This window comes from Anomaloglossus baeobatrachus (genome assembly GCF_048569485.1).
Source record: "Anomaloglossus baeobatrachus isolate aAnoBae1 chromosome 5 unlocalized genomic scaffold, aAnoBae1.hap1 SUPER_5_unloc_23, whole genome shotgun sequence".
Classification (NCBI taxonomy): Eukaryota; Metazoa; Chordata; class Amphibia; order Anura; family Aromobatidae; genus Anomaloglossus; species Anomaloglossus baeobatrachus.
In genome coordinates, this window is record NW_027441799.1 from 836,638 (window position 1) to 859,658 (window position 23,021).

Sequence of the window (23,021 nt, forward strand, 5' to 3'; positions counted from 1 at the left end):
CCACTAATAAAATATTCACATGGGATACTAGAAGCCTTTTGGAAGTAGACATTTTAACCATCTAATGCAATTTTTGACCTCCCTACCATCTTCTCTCTTTTGTATTGGTTGAGGAGGTGGGGTGAAGGGGATCTCTCTTTTATTTTATTTGATATTTCTATTAGATCCTTAGAAACCCTTACCCCTTATTTAAGCCTTGCAGATTGTAAAAACATTAAAATTAATACATCTAGTTATCAAATATTTTATAGTAGGGCATATAAGTTCACAGTTCTGTTTATGTTGGAGGGCATAGTTTATTAATAAAGTTTTTATAAGGAATAAATATTAAAATATCCATATTGAATATACTTGAGTACTGACATGGAAGGATATATATAAATCTTCTGGAAGCTTCTAGAAGATTATGTCATATGGAACTATGTTCAACTAAAACACCCTATATGGACTGGACAGTTGTCATATAACACACGATGGAGGGGGCTACTGGTCGCTCCTGCACGTAGTCAGCTGCCAGAAGGCTCCGAGGCAGCAAGATGAACACATGCTGTCCAGCCTAGGAGATCACCCCTGCTTTGCCATTCAGAATCCAAGGAGAGATGGGTGAAGATTTTCTATTGATCAGTATGGACTAAATGAACTCTTTTTCCGTAAGCTAAGGAAGTACATTATTTTTCCTTTCTGTAACTGAACCCTGGCAACCATTTTTAAATAGATAAAATACATTTATTTTTTACATTTTTTAAGTCCTTTCTTTCATGCGCCTTTACGTATTTGAAGAAAAATATATTTAAGAGTATATTTTTTAACATTTGGCGAGCTCAGTCATTCGTGTTTTTTTTTTCATTTTTGTGCTTCTTCCTTCACTTTGCATAAGGGGGGATTGAGACATCAGAGACTTATGCCTCCTGCAAAGTGAGAGGGAATCGACAATTTATAAAAATCACGCAGAACCTAGGAAATACGTATAAGTCAAGTTGCATGAAAGTTTTTTTAATGAACTTTAAAGACTTTATAAAGCCACAGAAGTTAACTTTTGACGTATTTTTTGAGCAAGAAAGATAAAGTCAGTCCATAAGAAGTATTGGACGTGCTGAGCAAGGTGAATCAAGTCTTAGAGGATCATCCATCAGATCATCTGATCAGTTCAGGTAAGAAAATGGATTTTATCTCTTCATATGTTAAGCAAAGTAAAATTCAGTTCACTTATTCAGATATTTCTAATTTGGTTACGCTTTTATGGGGAGTGTGAACTTGAGAATTCACGTATAGAATGTGCAAGGTCTTTTAATAGAGAGAAACAGAAAATCAGAAATGTCTGTCATTTAGTCTATGATTTTCACAAGTTAATCGTAGAAAAATGTAAAAATGGTGGAAATAGACAACCAGAATTGTCAGGAGAGTCAGTGATAGAGAAATCCAAAGACTGCTTAGAACCTGGAATGTCAGTCAGTGATATTGTGAATTCTGACTGTAATGTTGGAAATGAAAAGTCAGATTTAGACTGTAATTCAAATCAGAATCTTGATAATGGCGGCAGACATGTGCTACCTAATCAAGGTGACTTTCAGCATACTGAGAAAGAATCAGGAAATGACGTAGTGAAGCCAGAAGGGGGAGGAGCCTGAGTGGGACACGTGCAGAAAGTTGTCAGAGAGAAAATGGCGACTATCAGTTTAAAAAAATAGAACAGACTAAGTTAGGAATTAAACTTAGAAAGAGTCTATTGGACATATGCAAATTAATTCCCGCATATAATCCTAAAATACATGTTTGCAGAAATTCAGAGATAATTTGAAAGTTCCGTTGAGAAGTTAAATTTAACCAATAGTGAGACGAATCAGTTATTCCGTATGTGGATACCTCAGCATTTCTTTAGACAATTGGCATTAAAAAAGTCTTCTGACAATGAGACATTTGATTGTTCAAATGATAACGATATCATAAGGCTGAAAAATCTCATCTTCTGTGCAAGGAATGAATCTGATCCAAATTATGAGATGTTAAAGGAATTACAAATTGAACAGAATGAGAGTACGTTCTCATTTATGTCCGTTTTTGAACGTTTGTATAGAGCGGTCATTCCAAATGTCAGATTGGATGGAATGATACATTTATTCATCAAGAAGTTTAATTTCCTTGATAATGCAGCTTGTGCGGTGGCATTAAATAAAAAGTCCTTATTCGAATGTACGACATTTATCGATTTTGTTAGAAATCACCAAAGTCAATCAAAACAGAAATTAATTAATTCTGAAAAACCAACACGAAAAAGGGAGAGTTTCTGTGAAAAACCAACAGTGTCTCCCAGATCCAGATATTTCTGTGATAGGATATATGAAATTCGCAGGAAAATGCATACGTGTTATAAACCATACAATCCATCCCCATTATTATCATCTAAAAATCTTTTTCCACAGGAAAAACCTTTGTTTCCCTTGTCTCCAGTGAAGAGATTGGTCACTGGGATTGATGGTCCCAGACAAATGATGAGTAAAAGCTTTGAAAGACAGAAACAGGTGTCTTGTGCAGATTCTTTCCCTGGGTTAGAATTTGATAGCCAGCGACAGCTGGGAGACATTGTTTCTCATTTAAGAACAAAACTTGAGTTACAACGAATCTTTGAAGAAAAATTTAGGTTTGGTCTTCAGCTAAACAAAGTGGATTTCTGGGTAAATTAATTTTATTGCTTGATAAATATGATTATTCATATACAGTGAATCTATGCATATATATATATATATTAAAAGTAGTGATAGTAAATCAAGGTCATATTTTCATTTAGTAAAATGTTAGTTTAATGTTATAAATTAATAATTTGATCTCTGTATATGGATAATGATATTTAAAATGAAATAATAAGAGAAAGTAACAGATTCTAAGTGTTTCATTTTTATCATAAATATGATAATTTTATTCTTTTATTTCCCTCAGAATTTATCAGTAAAGCAGATTGATGAAGTATTAACTTTTTATTTATACATTTGTTCTTGTCCTCAATCAGGTAACATATATCTTATTGTGTAAGGTTAATCGCGAAAGCATGATTAATAATAATTATTATTTTCTCAGGTACCAATTGCCAGAGAACTATTACTTTAACGTTTCTTTTATGAATATATATATATCTTCTTTAGAGTTATTAGAAATGTAATCTGAGCTTTGGAGTTTAGTAAAACTGCTTGCTGTTTTGGAATGGTGTTCTTTGCACGTAACCAGAGCATGTGACTTTTGAATTACTAAAGCTAATAATAATAAATGTTTGTTCTATGGTCAAATGTACAGTAGGTAATACATTGGAATTTGTATTTTTCAAGAAGTACTTCAAATTAGTAACATAATTTTTGAAATGCGCACAGAATAATTGGAAAAAAAAGGGATATGTGTCTGTCAGTTTCTATGTGGATATATGTTAAAGAACCATGGCAGTCTTGTGTGCATAAATGTGTCTATGAATGATTGATTGTCTGAGCAGCTGCCGATGTCAAGTACTTGGATCCAGAAAAAAAAAAGGGAATTTTTGTTTTAACTTTGAGGTTATAATATATGTATGTATACTATTAGAATAAATAAGTTATAGTACATAAGTATAAATGGAGGAATTTATACCGAATATATCTTATTCTTAGACATATTTCTCTAGTATAGAGATGTTAGGATTTTTTTTATTAAGAGTAAATTTTAATTTAATTTAATCTTGACATATTGATTTTTATAATATCATATTTCATGATATTGAAAGGGGAAGGTTTGGTCTCAATCACACATTTATATTTGATAAATATATGTGTTCACAGGATACTTTAATAATTAATATTTCAAGTACAAAGGAAGAATTGGGAATAAAAAAATATATTTGAAGTATATCATAATGCATTTATATACTAAGAGAAGAGTATTATTTGCAAGGTTACATGACTTAATTATTTTTATAGGTTACTGATATGATAGGTATGGAAATCCTATAAAATACTGGTAACATTAAGGTTATGTATTATTAAAGACATAGGTGTTATATACATAGAAGGCCTTATTTTTATTTCAATTTTTATTTTTATTCCGATTTTCATTTTTCCTTTTATTCCTTTTTTTTATATTAATTATTATTTAATATACACATTTTTAATCAAAATTTTAATTCTACAATTTTTATTTTTCCTTCAAATTTTAAATATCTCAATTGAGAAAACACTTCAATATTTAGTTAAGTAATATCTAATATAAGAATATTACTTTATTAAATATGAATCATATTAAAAGGGAAAAGTTCCACTTTTTGGAAGAAAAGAATACTTCCTTCATCAATATACACAATTGTCTACTTCCTAGTAATACATTATTTTTTATATTAGTATGTTAACCCAATAAGGATGAAATATTACTTATAGTTACACATTTTCTTATAGTAGGTTATTTAATAAATAATAGACAAATCAAATAAATTAAATTAGAGTAATAAAGATGGAAGATCAAGGTACATCTAGGTTTACCTTCCTATATTTACAAATAATATTTATATTATATTTTTAATCAATAATAATTTATAATGGGTATTATTGTGTTTTGATGGAATCATCCAGTCTTTCCTAAAAGGTTATTTGCTTTGGTTTATAATTTTACAAATGATCTAACTAAATAAGCTACATTGTTGCCTTTCATATTTATAATATGATACATGTTATAGGTACACATTATATTATTTCATATTTTATATTATGTTTTGGTTACATTCAACACATTGCCACCTATGAGTTTGGAAGGGTAATGCACCAATGACAAAAAAGGTCATTACATGAGAATACTATTGTCTATACCATTATGCAGTATTATTACATCATTCTAAGTATCAATTATATTAATACTTCTACGATAATAATAATGACATGGTATTATAGTATTAGAGTTATGATACACTGTGACATTTATTAGTGATAGTTATTGCCATATTTGGTATTTAGATTAGGGAATGAAGTCTTCAATCAAGATTACAGAAGATAAAAAAGACTTTATAATTTTCCTAAAGTTAAAAGGGATTCTGCAAAAAGGTCCAAAAGGTAACGTCTCAAATGAGACTGTGAAACATACAATACACTTACCGCGTTTGCACCTCAGAAACACAGTGATCCTATGGTTCAAGGATGGACAATGACACATGGTCTGTGCATTAAGACCTCACTACAGTTACTAAGGAGAGCAATGACGTGTTAAAGTTAACCCCTGTCGTGCTGACCAAGAACGTCTTAACATCTGTTCCAGGATTTGACAACAGGCAGCATGGAGGATAAAGGTGACTAATGTAAATTACACTGCACAGACATCAAAGACTTCTGCTATTCTTCTACACTCATGAACTGTGGTTTATCAACATTGGCTATGGACTTTGTAATAAAGAATAAAGTTTATGGACTTGATCTAACAATGATAAACACAATACGGGACTGTTTAAATTGGTAACCATTCATTTTTATCAAAGGATTTATTTCTAAGAGACTGTGTTTATGCCAGATTACATCGGAGATAAGAAGACATCAACTCAGAGGACATCATATGGTGACCGGATTTGTTTTTTGCATTTCTTTTTAGGTCTAGCGAAGTATAGTTATATATTTTTATATGATTGATCAGTCACGGCCTATCATAACAGGAATCCACATTATTATATTATTGAACTTACAACATGAATAATGCAGATTAATTATTATTCATCATTATTATTGATATTAATCCATTATCGCCAAATAAGGAAAGAAGATTTGTTATTTTAATGATGTATTAATTAATTTTCGGGGTTACTTCACCCGCTTCAAGGGGGGATTGTAAAAACATTAAAATTAATACATCTAGTTATCAAATATTTTATAGTAGGACATATAAGTTCACAGTTCTGTTTATGTTGGAGGGCATAGTTTATTAATAAAGTTTTTATAAGGAATAAATATTAAAATATCCATATTGAATATACTTGAGTACTGACATGGAAGGATATATATAAATCTTCTGGAAGCTTCTAGAAGATTATGTCATATGGAACTATGTTCAACTAAAACACCCTATATGGACTGGACAGTTGTCATATAACACACGATGGAGGGGGCTACTGGTCGCTCCTGCACGTAGTCAGCTGCCAGAAGGCTCCGAGGCAGCAAGATGAACACATGCTGTCCAGCCTAGGAGATCACCCCTGCTTTGCCATTCAGAATCCAAGGAGAGATGGGTGAAGATTTTCTATTGATCAGTATGGACTAAATGAACTCTTTTTCCGTAAGCTAATGAAGTACATTATTTTTCCTTTCTGTAACTGAACCCTGGCAACCATTTTTAAATAGATAAAATACATTTATTTTTTACATTTTTGAAGTCCTTTCTTTCATGCGCCTTTACGTATTTGAAGAAAAATATATTTAAGAGTATATTTTTTAACACTGATTGGGAAGAGTGTGGCATTTCTAAATCGGTGGCTATTTATAGAGATTCTTAGTTAAAGTCCTTTTTGTAGATGGTTGAGAAATTTCGATTACATAGAAACTGTCTTTATTAATAGCTCCAAGTGAGACATCTCCTTAGTGCTAGATCTGACTTTGAGTACAATTCACCTCCTCTCTCTCTACATAGACTTTATCAAAAAGGGAAATATAATATTAAAGGGGTCTCAATTTTATATAGTTTTCTAAACTCCTCGTTGGAAGATGTGAAGTTGTCTTACATGATAAAATGGGAACAAAAGTTATCTTTTACATTCTTCCCTCAACAATGGTGGGCTGCCTCGGAATGGACTTATAGGATATCAGCTTGTATAACTCACCTAGAACAAATGAAATACATTTATACAAGGTGGTATCTGTTTCCAGGCAAATTGGCTCACATGATGCCGGATTATTCCCCTTTCTGTTGGAAAGGTTGTCTTCAGAAAGGCACGTTGGGGAATGAATGGTGGTCCTGTCCTAAAGCTATGATATTTTGGGAGCAGGTGTTTGATCTAATTTCATCTGTAACTGGTGTTCGTGTAATTATGGATGATGCACTGGCAATCCTGAATATAGGACTCGATAACTTCCCTGAAAATGTGAAACCTGTTATTGCTGATATACTTACCTCGGCCAGACGATGTCAGGCTATAAAGTGGAAACTCTCTTCAGTTCCCTCGGTTGAGGAGCTTGTCAGGAAAATTAATACTCATTATGAATTTGCCCTTGTCCATAATATAGAGAGGAGAAAACAAATTCAGAAAAATTGGGGTATTTCCTTCATGTGCTATTTATCCTATGGGGCTTTGATCTCTATATATGTTTTTGTTATTGATTCCTACATATAGAATAGACCGGATTGGTGTTCTTCCCCATCCTCCTTTTTTTTTTTCTTCTTTTTCTTTATTTTGCTTAGTGGTGGTTGTTAATATTATCGTAGTGTTACGCCGATTGTGATTTGTATTGATTGTTGTTATGTGAAAAATTGAAATAAAATATATATTGTAAAAATAATTTACAGGTGGAGAAAATATAAATTTGAAAAAATTGAACAAGAAAACAAAAAAGAGACCGTGACAGTAAAGGCAAGTAAGTAAAGAAGAAAGGAAAGCAAGTTAGACGTTATATTAGAATTATAATATATACAGTTAATAATAGACGTCTGTTTTCTAAAAATCAAATAAAAAGCAATATTCCATGTGCAGCTAACTTTTCCCATTGTTAGATATTTATATATTCATTATATTGACAAGAGTATTGCACCGTCCCCCCAAAAATACCCAACATTCCTCCTCCCTCTTCTTCCTAACTCCCAATCTCAGCGATCTGCCATTCATTACAGTTACTTTCAGCGCACAATCTCCATGTCTGAACAATGTCTGTAACTTCTCTATACTACAATAATAAACATGTTCAGATTACACATTACTATTTCCATCTACGATCCATTCCTTCTTTGTGGGAACATCTGCTGTGATTGAGTGTCTAAAATAATCCATGATTATCTATACAGAGACGTCATGTACAGAAATATTAGGGCTACAGCAACATCACATATGTTATACAGAAGAATAGCACTGCCTCTATAGCTCTTTATACAATGACTTATAGATCAGACAAGTGTTGAGGGCGGGGGCCGCTGCCGCTTCTCTCTCTCGGGGGCCTGTTCGGATCTGGGTTTCTGCTACAGCTCGAGTGGTGACCGGACCCGGAAGGGGGTATTTACAGGGGAGTTGTTGTGTCTGTGACGCCACCTGTGGGTTGCAGTGAGGGATGGTGGCACCGCCGCTTCCTGGTGATGGGGCGCCCAGGGCTGATAGAGCGGGGAAGCAAGGTGGCATCCCCTTCTCGGGGAGGTGGTCTGTGTTTGCATTGACAATATTTAATTATATATACAGTACAGACCAAAAGTTTGGACACACCTCCTCATTCAAAGAGTTTTTTTTATTTTCATGACTTTAAAAATTGTAGATTCACATTGAAGGCATCAAAACTGTGAATTAAAACATGTGGAATGAAATACTTAAAAAAGTGTGAAACAACAGAAAATCTGTCTTATATTCTATGTTCTTCAAAGTAGCCACCTTTTGCTTTCATTACTACTTTGCACACTCTTGGTATTCTCTTGATGGGCTTCAAGAGGTAGTCACCGGAAATGGTTTTCCAACAGTCTTGAAGGAGTTCCCAGAGATGCTTAGCACTTGTTGGCCCTTTTGCCTTCATTCTGCGGTCCAGCTTACCCCAAACTATCTCGATTGGGTTCAGGTCTGGTGGCTGTGGAGACCAGGTCATCTGGCGTAGCACCCCATCACTCTCCTTCTTAGTCAAATAGCCCTTGCACAGCCTGGAGGTGTGTTTGGGGTCATTGTCCTGTTGAAAACTAAATTATGGTCCAGCTAAACGCAAACCGGATGGAATAGCACGCCGCTGCAAGATGCTGTGGCAGCTATGCTGGTTCAGTATGCTTTCAATTTTGAATAAATCCCCAACAGTGTCAGCAGCAAAGCAACCCCACACCATCACACCTCCTCCTCCATGCTGCAAGGTGGGAATCAGGCATGTAGAGTCCATCCGTTCACCTTTTCTACAAAGACACGGTGGTTGGATCCAAAGATCTCAAATTTGGACTCATCAGACCAAAGCACAGATTTCCACTGGTCTAATGTCCATTCCTTGTGTTCTTTAGCCCAAACAAGTCTCTTCTGCTTGTTGCCTGTCCTTAGCAGTGGATTCCTAGCAGCGATTTTATCATGAAGGCCTGCTGCACAAAGTCTCCTCTTTTATTTTTTTTTTTTTAAATTCTTTATTTTCCAAATTTTTAAAATTTTTTAAAGGGAACCAGCATCATAACTAAGTACATTTGTTAGGACCATATCGGCCTTTTTGCAAATACATTCCATATGCCTCGGATTGGGTATAAAGCAAAATTTACATATTCATATATTATCAGGCAGTATTCCCGCAAATACCCTCACTTAGGCGTCCAAGACTTTGGGTTCCACTGAACTGTTTCATAAATAAGTAAATATTAAACAAATAACCATAAGTAATCAGCAAGAGTGCTTAGTAAGAGGAAGGGAAAGAGAGCAGAGGAAGAAGGAGCAAGCTAGTTAGAAAGAATAGAGAGGAATGAATACCAGGGAAAAAGGGTGGGTTGGGGGGGAGTGGGGGAGGTGAAGGGGGTGGGGGGGAAGGTATGGGGTGGGGAGGGAGGTAGAGGGTGCGGCTATGTGTTGCCTTCTGCGGTTCCCTCAGCGCCCATTGCGCCCCCCACTAGAACATCATAGTCCTCGGAATGCTGGAAATCCAGCCATTCCCGCCACGTAGCCCAGAATTTCTCATATGAATCGTGCAATGATGAGGTTAAATCCTCCATGAGCATGAGGTCAGTGACCTTGTTGATCCATTGAACTAATGTGGGAGATGACGTACTCCTCCATTTTTCTGGTATGCATACTCTCGCTGCCGTAATGAGGAATTTCCTCAGGGAATTCTTATATCTTTTTTCGGGAATCCCGCAGTGATGCAACAGGGCCTCCGCCGGCCCCAATTCCTCATCCTTGTCAGTAACCCGTCAGATAGTGTCAGACACTCCCTTCCAGAAGGGCTGGATCATTTCACACCCCCAGAACACATGTAGAATGTTGCCCTCTGCCTTACCACACCTCCAACATATAGGGTCTATTGACTGAAACATGATATGTAGCTTGGAGGGAACTCTGTACCATCTAGATAAAAGTTTGTAGCTAGCCTCCTGGAACCTGGAACTAATGGAAGACGTGTGGGCCAATCTGAAGATCCTTTCCCAATGTGCTGGTGTCAACTGAATTCCCAAATCCCTTTCCCACTGTGTAGCGAAGGGGGGTAGTTGTTGATCTGAAGGTGAAATAAAAGCGAATATACCGCCAACAGTGAGTGACGTATTATGCCTGATCCCATACATAATTGTTCAAACTGTGTCTTAGGTCACTGAAAGTAGGACCTGCTGGGAAGACTACTGAAAAAGTGCGCCAATTGTAGGCATCTCCACTGGCCAAGCAGGGTAGGATCTTGTCTAACTGCCAAACTAGCTGCCGAAAGCCAGGATCCCCAGTCTCCAAACTCCTCCACTCGATCCACCCCGCCTCTAATCCACATCCGGAAGATCGGATCCACCCTACCAGGTTCAAAGGCAGGATGGCTCAAGATATGCATTAGGCTGGAGTTCCTGGGAATCATTTCTGACTGTACTCTCCCGATGTTGCAATATGTCACGGTTGGGCCGATGGTTGGATGTGTTTTCAATCCTGCAGGGACCTCCGAGAGCACCTACGGCAATTTATTAAGGGGTATTGGGGAGAAGGACTGCTCAATTTGTATCCACTTCTTCTGAGACCTGTTCCGGCACCAATAAATCTTTCTAGTAAGATGTCCCGCCAAATGATATCTTCTCAAGTCTGGCAGCCCAATCCCCCCCCCACCTTTGGTCCTGTGCAAGATGGCTCTTTTTATACGTGCCGATTTACCTGCCCAGATGAACGAGGACTGAATTGATTCTAGGGATTTGAAAAATCCCGAAGGTATTTTAACTGGGAGCGCCTGTAACAAATACAGGATTCTGGGTAGGACATTCATTTTGTATATCTGGCATCTACCAAACCAGGAGAACAGTGATTTCCCCCATCTGTCGCAATCTTTCCTAATAGAGGCTAACAACGATGGGAAATTCTGAGCGTAAAGGAGACTCAGGTCCCCGGTCAGCCGTATCCCCAAATAGCTTAGGGGCTGGGTTGCCCATCGGAAGCTAAACGTGGTTTTCAGGTCTTCTACTTCTTTGGATGGGAGGTTGATGTTCAAAGCCTCCGATTTTGAAAAATTTATCTTAAAATTAGATAAACTGGAATATCTCTGAAATTCCTTCATTAAGTTGGGAAGAGAGATTTTGGGGGCTGACACAAAAAACAGGAGGTCATCAGCATATGCCGCTACTTTATGCGTGTCTTGAAGCACTCCTATACCTGCAATATCTGGGTTGGCTCGTACGTGTCTGAGGAAGGGCTCAAGCGTCAGGATGAAGATTAAGGGTGATAGCGGGCACCCTTGACGGGTGCCATTAGATATTTTAAATGGGTCCGACAGGATCCCATTCACTCAGACCCTAGCCGAGGGTACCGAGTACAGAGACATAATCCGACCCATCATTTCGTGTCCCAACCCCAGACACCCGAGCGTGGCTTCCATGAAAGTCCATCCCACTCTATCGAATGCCTTCTCGGCGTCTGTTGACAGCAGCATGGATGGTATGCCCCCAGTTTTGGCTTTATGTATTAAATTAATGGCCTTAACTGTATTATCCCGTGCCTCACGACCCACCATAAAGCCCGTCTGGTCTGGATGAATTATTCGTGAAAGTAGAGGTGCCAGCCTATTTGCTAGAATTTTAGCAAATAGCTTTGTGTCCACATTTAACAAGGAGATTGGGCGGTAGCTCGCACATTGTGTTGGATCTTTCCCTGATTTAGGTATGACCATAATGTGCGCTCTCAACGAGTCTGCATTAGAGTTCGGGGTTCCTGACGTCTTGGAGTTGAATGCTGACAGTAGGTGCGGGGATAATATTTCTTTAAGTTTTTTATAATATACAAGGGGGAAACCATCTGGCCCAGGTGCCTTTCCTGTTTTGGACGACCCAATTGCATCAACGAGTTCTTGATACAGAAAGTATTCGACAAGAAGGGAAAGTAAACAAACCAGCTGGCCTAAAAGAACGACCAGTAAATAATACACTATAAAACTTTACAGTCTCACGAAATTTGGAGACCTGGTGACCTTCAATCAGGAGAACCACCCTTGGGGTGCGCGGAAAACCAAGGGTGACAGCTGAGCAAGCTATAGGCATTAATGACATTATCCTACTAGGCTAAAAACTCACATCTCACCCCCCGATCTTAGACCGAACGGTGAGAGGCACAATTCTTAAACTTGTATGTCAAACTATCAACACAGTAACACAGTATTAAATGATCCTGTGACTCCCCAGAAAGGAAGAAGAGGAGAAGAGAGAGAGAGGGAAAAAAAAGGGGGGGGGAAGAGGGGAAACAGACCCCCCCCGTCAGTGAGGAGAAAGACACAGATATAACCCACATCAGTGACCCATCATAATAGTGTCCTTCTCAAGTCCAATAATCCTACAGGGACTGCCAGATCTTCCTCCTCGACCCGCACCTCCCACCTCTGAATAAGGAACCACCTCCGATCTCGCGTCATCAGTCTGGCTCCTCCCGGGAGAATTCTCCCATTGGCCTGGAATCCTTGAAGCTCCTCTGGGGTCTTGCAAATCTGCGCCTATTTCCTCTTTGTCTTTGGGGTAATCCATTGGATCTGTCCAGATGTAGCCAGTTAGGAATTGCTACTGCAGGGGTTTCAAGGAACTGGAAAAGACCCTCCACCTCCTCCGGGAGTTTCAGCAGGTATTGGACCCCATTATAAGGTGAAATTGGTATCCCCATCTGTATGACGCACCTTTTTCCTTGATTTTTTGCAGTAAGGGCATAAGTTGGCATCTCATTTAGAGGTTTCTAGAAGAAACATCAGGAAAAAGCTTAACTTCAAACCCTTCATATGTGACAGTCCCGTGGGTCCATGCATTTCACAGTATGGCTTCTTTATCAGTATAATAGTGCAGTCTGCATAGGATAATGTTAAGATGAACTCTTAACCAGAGATCACTAGTTGCCTACTGGCTGGCCGAATTGGTATATACCAAGTGCATGCATAAAAGAATTCACACTAGACACAGTCGGATATGAAGTCTCTTCTTGGTTACAGTAAAGATGGCACCAAAACAGACAGAGAAGAGCATGCGTCCTCTTGATATAGGCTAGGGGCGTACACAAGTTCAGATATGCCCATTTAGTGGGACAGTCTATGAGCTAGCCAATGGGAAGATCCGTGTTGCTGTTGATGGGCGGGTCTGACTCCAGTAGATGAAACCATAATGATGGGAGGGACGTCATTTAGTGGATCCATGCTGATGGTTTGGTCTGTGATGTCTTCTGATCTTTGGGTTGGTCTTCTCTTATATGGTATCTTCTTACACCTGGACATTCCTTGCATTCCAGGCAAGGTGTGGAGAAACAGGCAATGACAGCCACCTTTATATCTGTGTCATGTATATGATCTGAAACCTGAATTATGTAAGGCAAATCGACATATTTCCCACAATGCCTTGTCAAGAGGTTAATTAAGTATTTCATCTTATAGCTCTCCTCAACAGTCCCCCCTAAATACTTTATTAACCTTCTGACCCTACCGTGGTCCTCTAACACATCAGCTCTAATGCTTTAACTGCAACCTTTTTTTCGTTTTGCTATCCACTATACAAGCAATGCTAAGCCTTTGCCCCCGCTGGTACAGACTGCTGATCAGAGAGTTGATCACATCCCGCACACACAGTTCACAGAGGTATAGGTAACTAGAACAGACTATTTAATGCCGAAGCGCTTACTCAGAATTTGAGATTAATCGATTAGAAAGAGTAAGGCAATTGTAAGAATAAGCTTCTTACTGTTATGCTGCAGCTTTTAGCATTACTGTTTCTGAAAGACTGATTCTCAGTCAATATCCAAGTGCTGTCCGCGTCTTCGAGACTTTTCTACCTTAATACACCTAATTGTATCACAACACTAATGGATCTCTTCTTGTCTTGGGTCGCTAATCTACCACCAGGAGGCCTTTAACAAGATTTCCCTTATGCATGGATCCGATTACCTTCAGTAACACAGAGTAGCACTTTTACGGCTTCAAATACCAACAAATAAGACAATACCAGTTACCTGCAAGTGTATGTTACCCTTAAAAAGTCACTTACATCCTTAAACTAATGAGCTGGTTCAGGTCAGATAATGTTTTTTCCACCATGAGCCCTTATTTGTATAATGTTCCTGTACCCATTGTTCCCTTGGTTATGGTTATTTCCCATGTATCATCCCCAATCTAGAAATTCTCCATAAGGTTCTATGTGAGATAGTCCAGCACTATGTGTGTTGTGACCCCCATTCTGCTGGTACGATGGACTCTTTACAGCGGCTGCTGTCTCCAGATGGGTTTTCCCTCAAGCTTCATGGAAGTTGCTGTGGTTGTGATAAGCTGGATTGGTCCACCTGATTCTGACTCATGGCTCATTCTGACTTGTCTTTTTAGGATCACCCAGTCTCCTGGCTGGAGACCACGTGCTCCTGACACTGATTTAGGATCTGGAATTGGAGGATACACATGTTTAACACACTATATAGGCAGTTGTATAAAGCTCGTACATCACTGGTCAAGATATCACACTGTATCTAAAGTATCTAAGAAATATAATCACATTGTAGGTGCTAAACCAAAAATATCTTATATAAAGATCTAATTATTAAGAAAAAGGAAAATTTGTTACATGATTTGCCAGCGTCCACCATTATCTTGGGGATCGTTACATTTTTATGTTATAATCATTAAAATTTTAAACAACATACACCCATGTGACTATAGACACAATTAAATATTCCAATAAAGGAGGGGGCAGGGATTGGGCCAATAGCCCTAAACTCTCCTTACCTCGCAGCGGAGGTCGGCACCCTATAAGGCGAATTGGCGCCCCCACTCACCAACGGCTCACCCTCCCTATCCCTACACTGCTAAGCTAATACGTGCTGCTAATGTCAGTGAGGGAATATAGAAACCGTGAGATACAGGGGATAAAGAGGCGTCAATATGCAATTATATATATCCAATTCATTCCCAAAGATTAAATATTCACACTCTGTATTTTACATAGCTGTTTGGTAGCTTAAATCAATATGATACAGCAAAATTGAAGGACCAAACCCTAAAATAAATTAAATATCTCACATGTATAACATGTACCCACTGTATAAATATAATAATAAGGCCAGGTAAAGTCATGAGGAGATTTCGTCCAATCACAGACTCTCCACTGTACAATTCTCACTCAGGCTAATAAAATAAACGCATATTTGTCAGACATTTAGCTTGAAAGAAGCCCAACGCGTTTCTCCCTTCACAATGGCAGATGGGTTCATCAGGTACTGATTTCTATAGTGACCTCTGCTATAGAATATGTTCTTTTACCGCTTTTTAGGAACTCCATCTTTACATACCACCAGCACCATGAGTTTTTCAGCAGTAACGTTTTCCACACTGGATATGTTTCAGAGCAGGCCTGAAAAGAAATTCACTCAACACGCACAAAACTCATATAAACCTACTCATGGTAGATGTATATGACTAATCTGCAATCACCGGAGCAGTAGAGCAGATGAGGGGGGTGTTTCTACGAGGTCTTTACAGTTTTTCTACCTTAATAGGCACACGTCTTACAAGACTGGATGAGTCTGGCCACCTGAGTACTGAAGCAGTGGTGCCGCCCATATCTTGTCCATCCCAACACCTTTGTCACATGGGTTACCTGGGCCATTATTGAGTAGAACGCTCACGACAGAGAAAGCTTACCGCCCTTTATCCACAGACCTTCCTCAGTCACTGGCTCCCTGAGTCTCACACTCCGTTCCTTGCTGAATCGCTTGTTCCTGTAAGGATTTAAGAACACAAGGAGTGACCAATGTCATGGACGACGTGACAGGAGCCACCGAGGTACTGGTCTGCATTGGACTCTCAACTCTAGGCCCATTCACTGCTTCTTTGTTGTGCACCTGTGCAAGCATCTCCTCCGGCTGCTGCCTATATCCACATTTTGACTATCTTACCCCTTTCCGCTCTACAAACCACAGTGATCGCAAATCTTCATCTCATTCTCCTATTCCGATGAGAGAGGAGTGGTTTGATTTTTAATACCTCATGTTGCGTAACCTCAGCATATCCAGTGCAGAATCAACCAGCATCTTGGTATCTGGATCCATCTACGGAAAAACTCAAAATCTGCATTAGCAATGGGCTCATCTGAGACATGTTCAAAACCTGACAATTCTTGTTACATCAGAGCAATCATGAGATATATGTCTGTCTGCTGAATCCTCCTTACAGATAAAAATATAAAGACAACTTAATAGAAAAACCCAATCGATGAACAAATTAAAACCTTAAATAATACGTGTGACTTTCCACATCATCTTCCCCCCCTTTTTGAATCTATTATCCAAAACATAATTAGATTCAAAAAGTGTGTGGCCCGGAGCTCTACATTTAGGCATACAAGTCACATTGTGTAGATTGTACCTAATCAGGAACAGCAGAAATATTGTTTTTATCTGTAACTTAATAATGGAAAACCCTTTCAATGGCTTTTATAACCTTTGCTTGAACCACAGAAATCTGCACTGCAATCATTCTTTCTATAAAAAGAAAGCAGATTATTCAATACATTAAATATAAAACACAGAATGCCATAAATCATCCACATTCCTTAAAACAAATTATTGTAATTATTAATAAATATATTAATAAATTATTATTATATTATTATTAACTATAATAACGTAGCACACCTTTGGATATTGGATGTAGGGGCGTTCATTTTTGAATCATTGAGGACATTATCAGCATCTCTTTGATACTGTCCTATAACTTGAAGGGATAAAAGAATCTAGAACAAATAAACTGGCCATGTGGGAAAACAAAATGTTGATTTGCCATAGAAAAATCATCTAACAGACTTCTATGCTTGAAAAGCTATCAATGAATCTAAACATGTCCACAGTTAACTTTTATTTCTTTGGGATAAAATTAGTAAAATAAAAAACTAGTTTCAATAATGTTTTCTGATACACTTTACAATGAATTAAATGCAGAAAGCCCTCTTTTTTTTTTTTTTTTTAAAAGAAACATGACCATGTTTGGGATGCTCTCTCCTTTCACAGCAGGCCCACAATAGGTTCCAAGGGGAGACAAAAAACCCTGTTCCACAAGTTTTTAAGATTGCTCCTCCCCCCAAAACCAGATGGAAAGAGGCTTCTTCAGCTGCAGGAGACTAGTCAAATTTCCCTTCTTCTGTTGATTTATTTGTTTATTTTTATTTTTTAAAACATGCAACTCTCAGGATAAATCTATCAGATCCATAACGGAAATATTTATTATTTTCTTCTTTATCATGACCTCTACTGCAAAGGTACGTTATTTAAAGGTTTTGTTTTTTTTTTTTGTTTTTTTTTTATTTTATTGCTTACTAATTAATAAGATATTGCTCCTTGTGACTGTCCTGACTCAATCCAACCTGCACACTGGATCTATATTAAGTGTCTTCCACAACTACCCAATCATTCAATATTCCATCTTTTAGTACTATAAACATTTACTAACACTTCATAGGTTATTCAGTGAGAGCAGTTTTGTCAACTTCACTGGAGGGCTCCATACAGATTTACTAACAAAATGGCCACTGCCAGAATAACACATGGCTTCTTTGTGTAAGGGCGGTTGAACCACATGAGAGGGGGAAGGGAGAAACTGATTTTACTTCTGCTAAACTTACAAGTTTAACCAATTATCCTTCCTGCCTATATTCCATACTCTATACATATACACACAGATTTACATATCCACAGTCCTGGTCCAACTACAGTTAAAAACACTAATTTTTCTGTCTAAGTATGTACTACTCCATTCAGCCATGTGCTTCATCCACCATTTTAAAATCTGTAGGAACATGTGGCAGAGAAAAGGGAAAACTGACCTCACATCTGCTCAAACTCTGTCTCCCCATTTTCTATAGTCTATACTTATACATATATATATATTTATACACACACACATATGTCCTAGATCTAAGTCTAATTATAGATAAAAACACTTATTTTTCGGTCTAAGTATATAGTACTCCATCCAATCCATTGCTCAAACATTTACAGAGCACATGGTCTTCTTCACACAAACCCCTGACTCACTTTGTTTTCTTTGTCTCAATCATGCTGTAGCCATGTGCTTCGTCCACCATTTTAAATTCTTACCTAAAATGTCTGCCTCCATGACTAGCACATGGTTTATCACAGGATTGCAGCCTAGAGTCCCCCACATCTCAACACAGTCCACTCATCCGGATTTTTCCCGACCACAACTACACACAACTTCATCAATTTCTCCATCTTTCTCTCAAGATAAACAACACCAACAAAACCAACAAACAAACACAGGAGTAGATGACTCACAACTGACACACAACTTGAACACTAAGTAAAGTTTTGTTAAGTCTGCAGCAGGCGCCTCGTCACGGTGTCCCTGCCCAGTTTCTACATGGTCCGTAATTCATAAAGACACAAATGGTGTCACCCCTGGCTACAAGGTGCCCGTACCAGCCGATTCACGTCCTGCGCTTTTTCTAGACCCCAAGACACCTCATACCAATTATATCACCCAAGCTTGCGCTAAGCCCCAATGGTATCCGTACCAGCCATTTCACGTCCAGCGTTAGGCCCCAAGACTACCACGTACCAGCCACAATGCGCAACTTAAACGCTATGCCCCAATGGTATCCGTACCAGCCATTTCACGCTAAACTGCGCTAGGCCCCAAGATTACCACGTACCAGCAGTCCCACGTATTTCCTTACAGAGCCATAAACTGTACCACAGGCGACAACCGTATACTATACCACAGACAAAATCCTTTACCATATCAACAAATTTGAGAGCCCGTGAAAAACACGTGCCTAACCTGACCAATTAAAACCTGCGCTATATCTCTAGGTCTTGTACCAAACCGTATTAACTACTTAAGTCTCCACTAGAACCACAAACCATATCACAGGCGACAACTAACAGAACTCACAAACCCACATGCTCTCTTAATTTCCCCTCTTCACAAATACACAACAGGCAGCAGGCAACTGAATATGTGACGGTTCTTCCGAGATTAATATGGCCAATAGCCGTGAGACCCGTCTGCCCGTCAACAGATACCCCAACAAACCGGACACAGTCAGGCAATCAGTGCCACACACCCCACCGAGACCACGGGAAGACTACAGATTATGAAAAATCAGCAGACCTACCGTACTCTCGTTCGGAAGTGATCAATTTCCTGGGGTGTCCAGCACGTCATGCCATTCCAGTTGCCGGTTCATCAGGATTTCAGGTGTCTCCGTCTATTGGCTCCACATTGGGCACCAATAATGTTAAGGTGAACTCTTAACCAGAGATCACTAGTTGCCTACTGCCTGGTCTAATTGGTGTGGATCGAGTGCATGCTTGAAAAATGAGATCAGACACAGTCGGATATTCATCTTTCCTCAACAGAAGTCAGCCCATGCTCTGCTTTATTACAACTGAGCTTGCTCTGATATAACCTTGCAAAGGGGCATGTCCGGATGTGTTCATTGGTCAGTGGGTCGAACAATGTGTTAGTCCATGAGCTGATTGGTAGGCGTCATTGTAGGCGGGTCTATGACATCATTGGATGGATCCATGGTGATGGTGATGGGAGGGACGTCATCTGGTGGATCCATGCTGGATGGTTTGGTCTGTAATGTCATCTGATCTTTGGGTTGGTCTTCTCTTATATGGTATCTTCTTACACCTGGACATTCCTTGCATTCCAGGCAAGGTGTGGAGAAACAGGCAATGACAGCCACCTTTATATCTGTGTCATGTATATGATCTGAAACCTGAATTATGTAAGGCAAATCGACATATTTCCTACAATCCCTTGTCAAGAGGTTAATTAAGTATTTCATCTTATGGCTCTCCTCAACAAGGGTGACCCTGTCGAACAGAACCCTCCTAATATCCCTAATAGAGTGGAGGTTTTAAGTACTAAAGAAACATTCTGGATATACAAATTAAACACTTTGGTTTAAATGAGGTGACAGATCCGTGTTATTAATATTATTTTATCAATATATTTTTATTCAATTTAATAGATTTCTTGGTTTTATATTATTTATTTATATTATATTAATTTTATATTATCTTAATTCAGGTCCCGACTTTTAAATATGTTTCATTTTAATAATGTTTATATTTATACATTTATATAACTATAAATTGTATATGATTGATGTTAATGGTTCATGTTTCTAATTGAGGGATGGGGTGCGTGATTATGGGGTCCTGTGTGTGGTTATTCCGGCACTGTCCTTCGTACTAGTCATGCGGGAGGGCTTCTCGTTTGAAGCTTGTGAACTTTCCGTAATCTGCACAGACGCAGTGAGGTAATTACCACAGTCTGGACTATTTTAACCCCCACGCATGCACGGTGTGGTTCTTTCCCACGGACCTGAACTCCTGTTACCACTCACGCATGCGCACTCCTGCTTTGCTTTGCTCTGGCACTCGCTTTCTGAACCTTCACAGCTAGAATCACTATACTAAGGAATACAAATATATGGTGCACATCAACACTCCCCACCAATAACTAATATTATTTAATTCAATTAAAATTCATTATTTCAATATCCCTTTTTGTTTTTAAAACTGAAGAAATGTTCATTAATTACATTCCTCCATGGATTTTTCTTCATTGCTTCCTGAGCGGCATCATCTGTATTTCACAACATGAAAACCCGCAGGCTTCTAACTGGATCTGTTTCGGGCCCTTATACAAAAAGAAATTTTTTAAATGTTCACCCATATTGCTTTTGTTGCTTATATGAACTCCTTCTAGTACATTAACCTCATATGTACGATTGCCGCACGCAGTCTCTGCACACACACTGTATATTATGTCTGCACTACTATTTGAAACCTCTCGACACTTCTTACCCATAAGGGCTTTCCTGCTCGTGGTCTCTGAACATTCGCACTGCATATCAATTTTTGCACAACCCGTCACTATACACACGCAATTTTTTATTTTTGTTCAGTTTTCGCCTTTTCCCCTTTGATAAATAATACACGATTGTGAGATTCAAAGTTTTTAATTATTTTTCTTTTTTTTTTTCTATTTCTGTAATATCATCATCAATTTAGTTTTTCAAGACAACCTCTCCCATTTTTTAACACAATAAATACCATAACCTTTCTTATCTTCGCATTGTTTACCATGATCCCCTATATAGGGCTGTGGATAGCGCCTCCAGCCAGTGTATTACTACAATCCCCAGTAAATCCCACAGTTCTAGACTCTCTGCATTCTGTTATATTTCCAAGAAATATTTTTGTATTATTCTTTTTCTCTTTTTCCTTTTTGCTTTTTGTTTTGTAATTTCTATATTGTTTCAATATTTGTTACACGTCCAGGACTTTTAAGTTGTCTTTTAATACATTATGTTTTAAATCTTGTTGCCGTTATTTGATAAGTCGATTGTTGTAAAATAATGAGTTATTATGATAGTTATTTATTCCATAATATCTCTACATACATTCTTATAATGTATGTATAGTAATCACAGGCCTTAGCTTGTATGAAGTGTGTTTGTGAGGTTGGAGAACTTCTAGCTAGCATCTGACATGATTAAATCAAACCTGGCTGACAACTCAGTGCTATTTTTCTATGTGGTTTCTTAGCGATGGACTGGAATTAGCATTGAAGCCCTTCTAAGCATTACTTTAGGTCAAAGGTCAACTAGCCTCAAAGCCTTCTATACATTCTTTAGGTCAAAGGTCAACTAGCTGGTTTTGGAAAACCTGTTCTGCGCAGGACACTACGTGTGCAGATTTAGGACCACGTGACAATGACTTAATGCATGGGCTAAAACTGAGAATGAGTTATATTAGGTTTTTGAAGACATGTTTAAAGCCATGTAAAGACACAAGTGAGGAAAGGAGGGTGTGGTGAAATGTATTTTAGCTTGACCACATTTCATAGAGTTTGGAATGCGGACCATTCTCAACCAGATGGAAGACTGCCTGCATAACATCACAGCTATGTAAGATAATGGACTCTTTCTCTATCTTTTTCTCTCTTAACTCAATTCTAACTAAAGCCAAGCATGATTTTCCTGTAATGATTTTTTAACCTTTATTGAATAAACCCACATATGGTTTGCACCTATATTTCTCTTCAATCATTATATACTGGCTAAGCATAATATACGTCAAATCCTATTTTTAACAATTGTCCCGCCAGTATTTGACATACAGCGGCCGATCCTCTGACGTATCTGTATGTGTATATATATATATATATATATATATATATATCTAGGTTCTTTCCTCTGTAGTAGACTGTTGATTTTTCCTTGATGTCCTGATGAAAAAGACTGAGTTCTCTGAAACATGTCGACCTGAATAACAGCATAAGAAGATGAAATAATCAACATCTGATTTTCTGGTGATAGCGCGGCATACACCCGATCTTTCCCCCGTTACGTCTGAATTCGCTTTCGCTGCCACCATCCTTTATGTGCATTTAGGAGTTGTGACTGGCACAACCCTTATAGGTTAATGAAATTACCAGGTAAGGTAACAGATAAGCCAAGGTAAGACCCTGTCCTGCGCTTCTATCCACAGTATTTCCTACGTACACTGTGATGTTTAGGCAGAGACTGAGTGAGTTGCGTGATGAGCGGTGAAGTCTGAAGTCACCTGAGGTCAAGTTACCTGCTGTCACAAGTGGGGGACAGTGGGAACCTCCAGCTGTGGCCACGGCTAACCTGAGTGACGTCACCACTGATCGCTGCTCAGTTTC

At 38.4% G+C, this 23,021-nt stretch overlaps 1 protein-coding gene across 1 annotated transcript in view; it reads left to right on the plus strand.

Moving 5' to 3' along the window:
- The window catches only part of LOC142259057 (uncharacterized), a 75,225-nt gene that overhangs the window by 12,896 nt on the left and 39,308 nt on the right, over positions 1–23,021 (plus strand). The gene's annotated exons all lie outside the window — the stretch shown is intronic.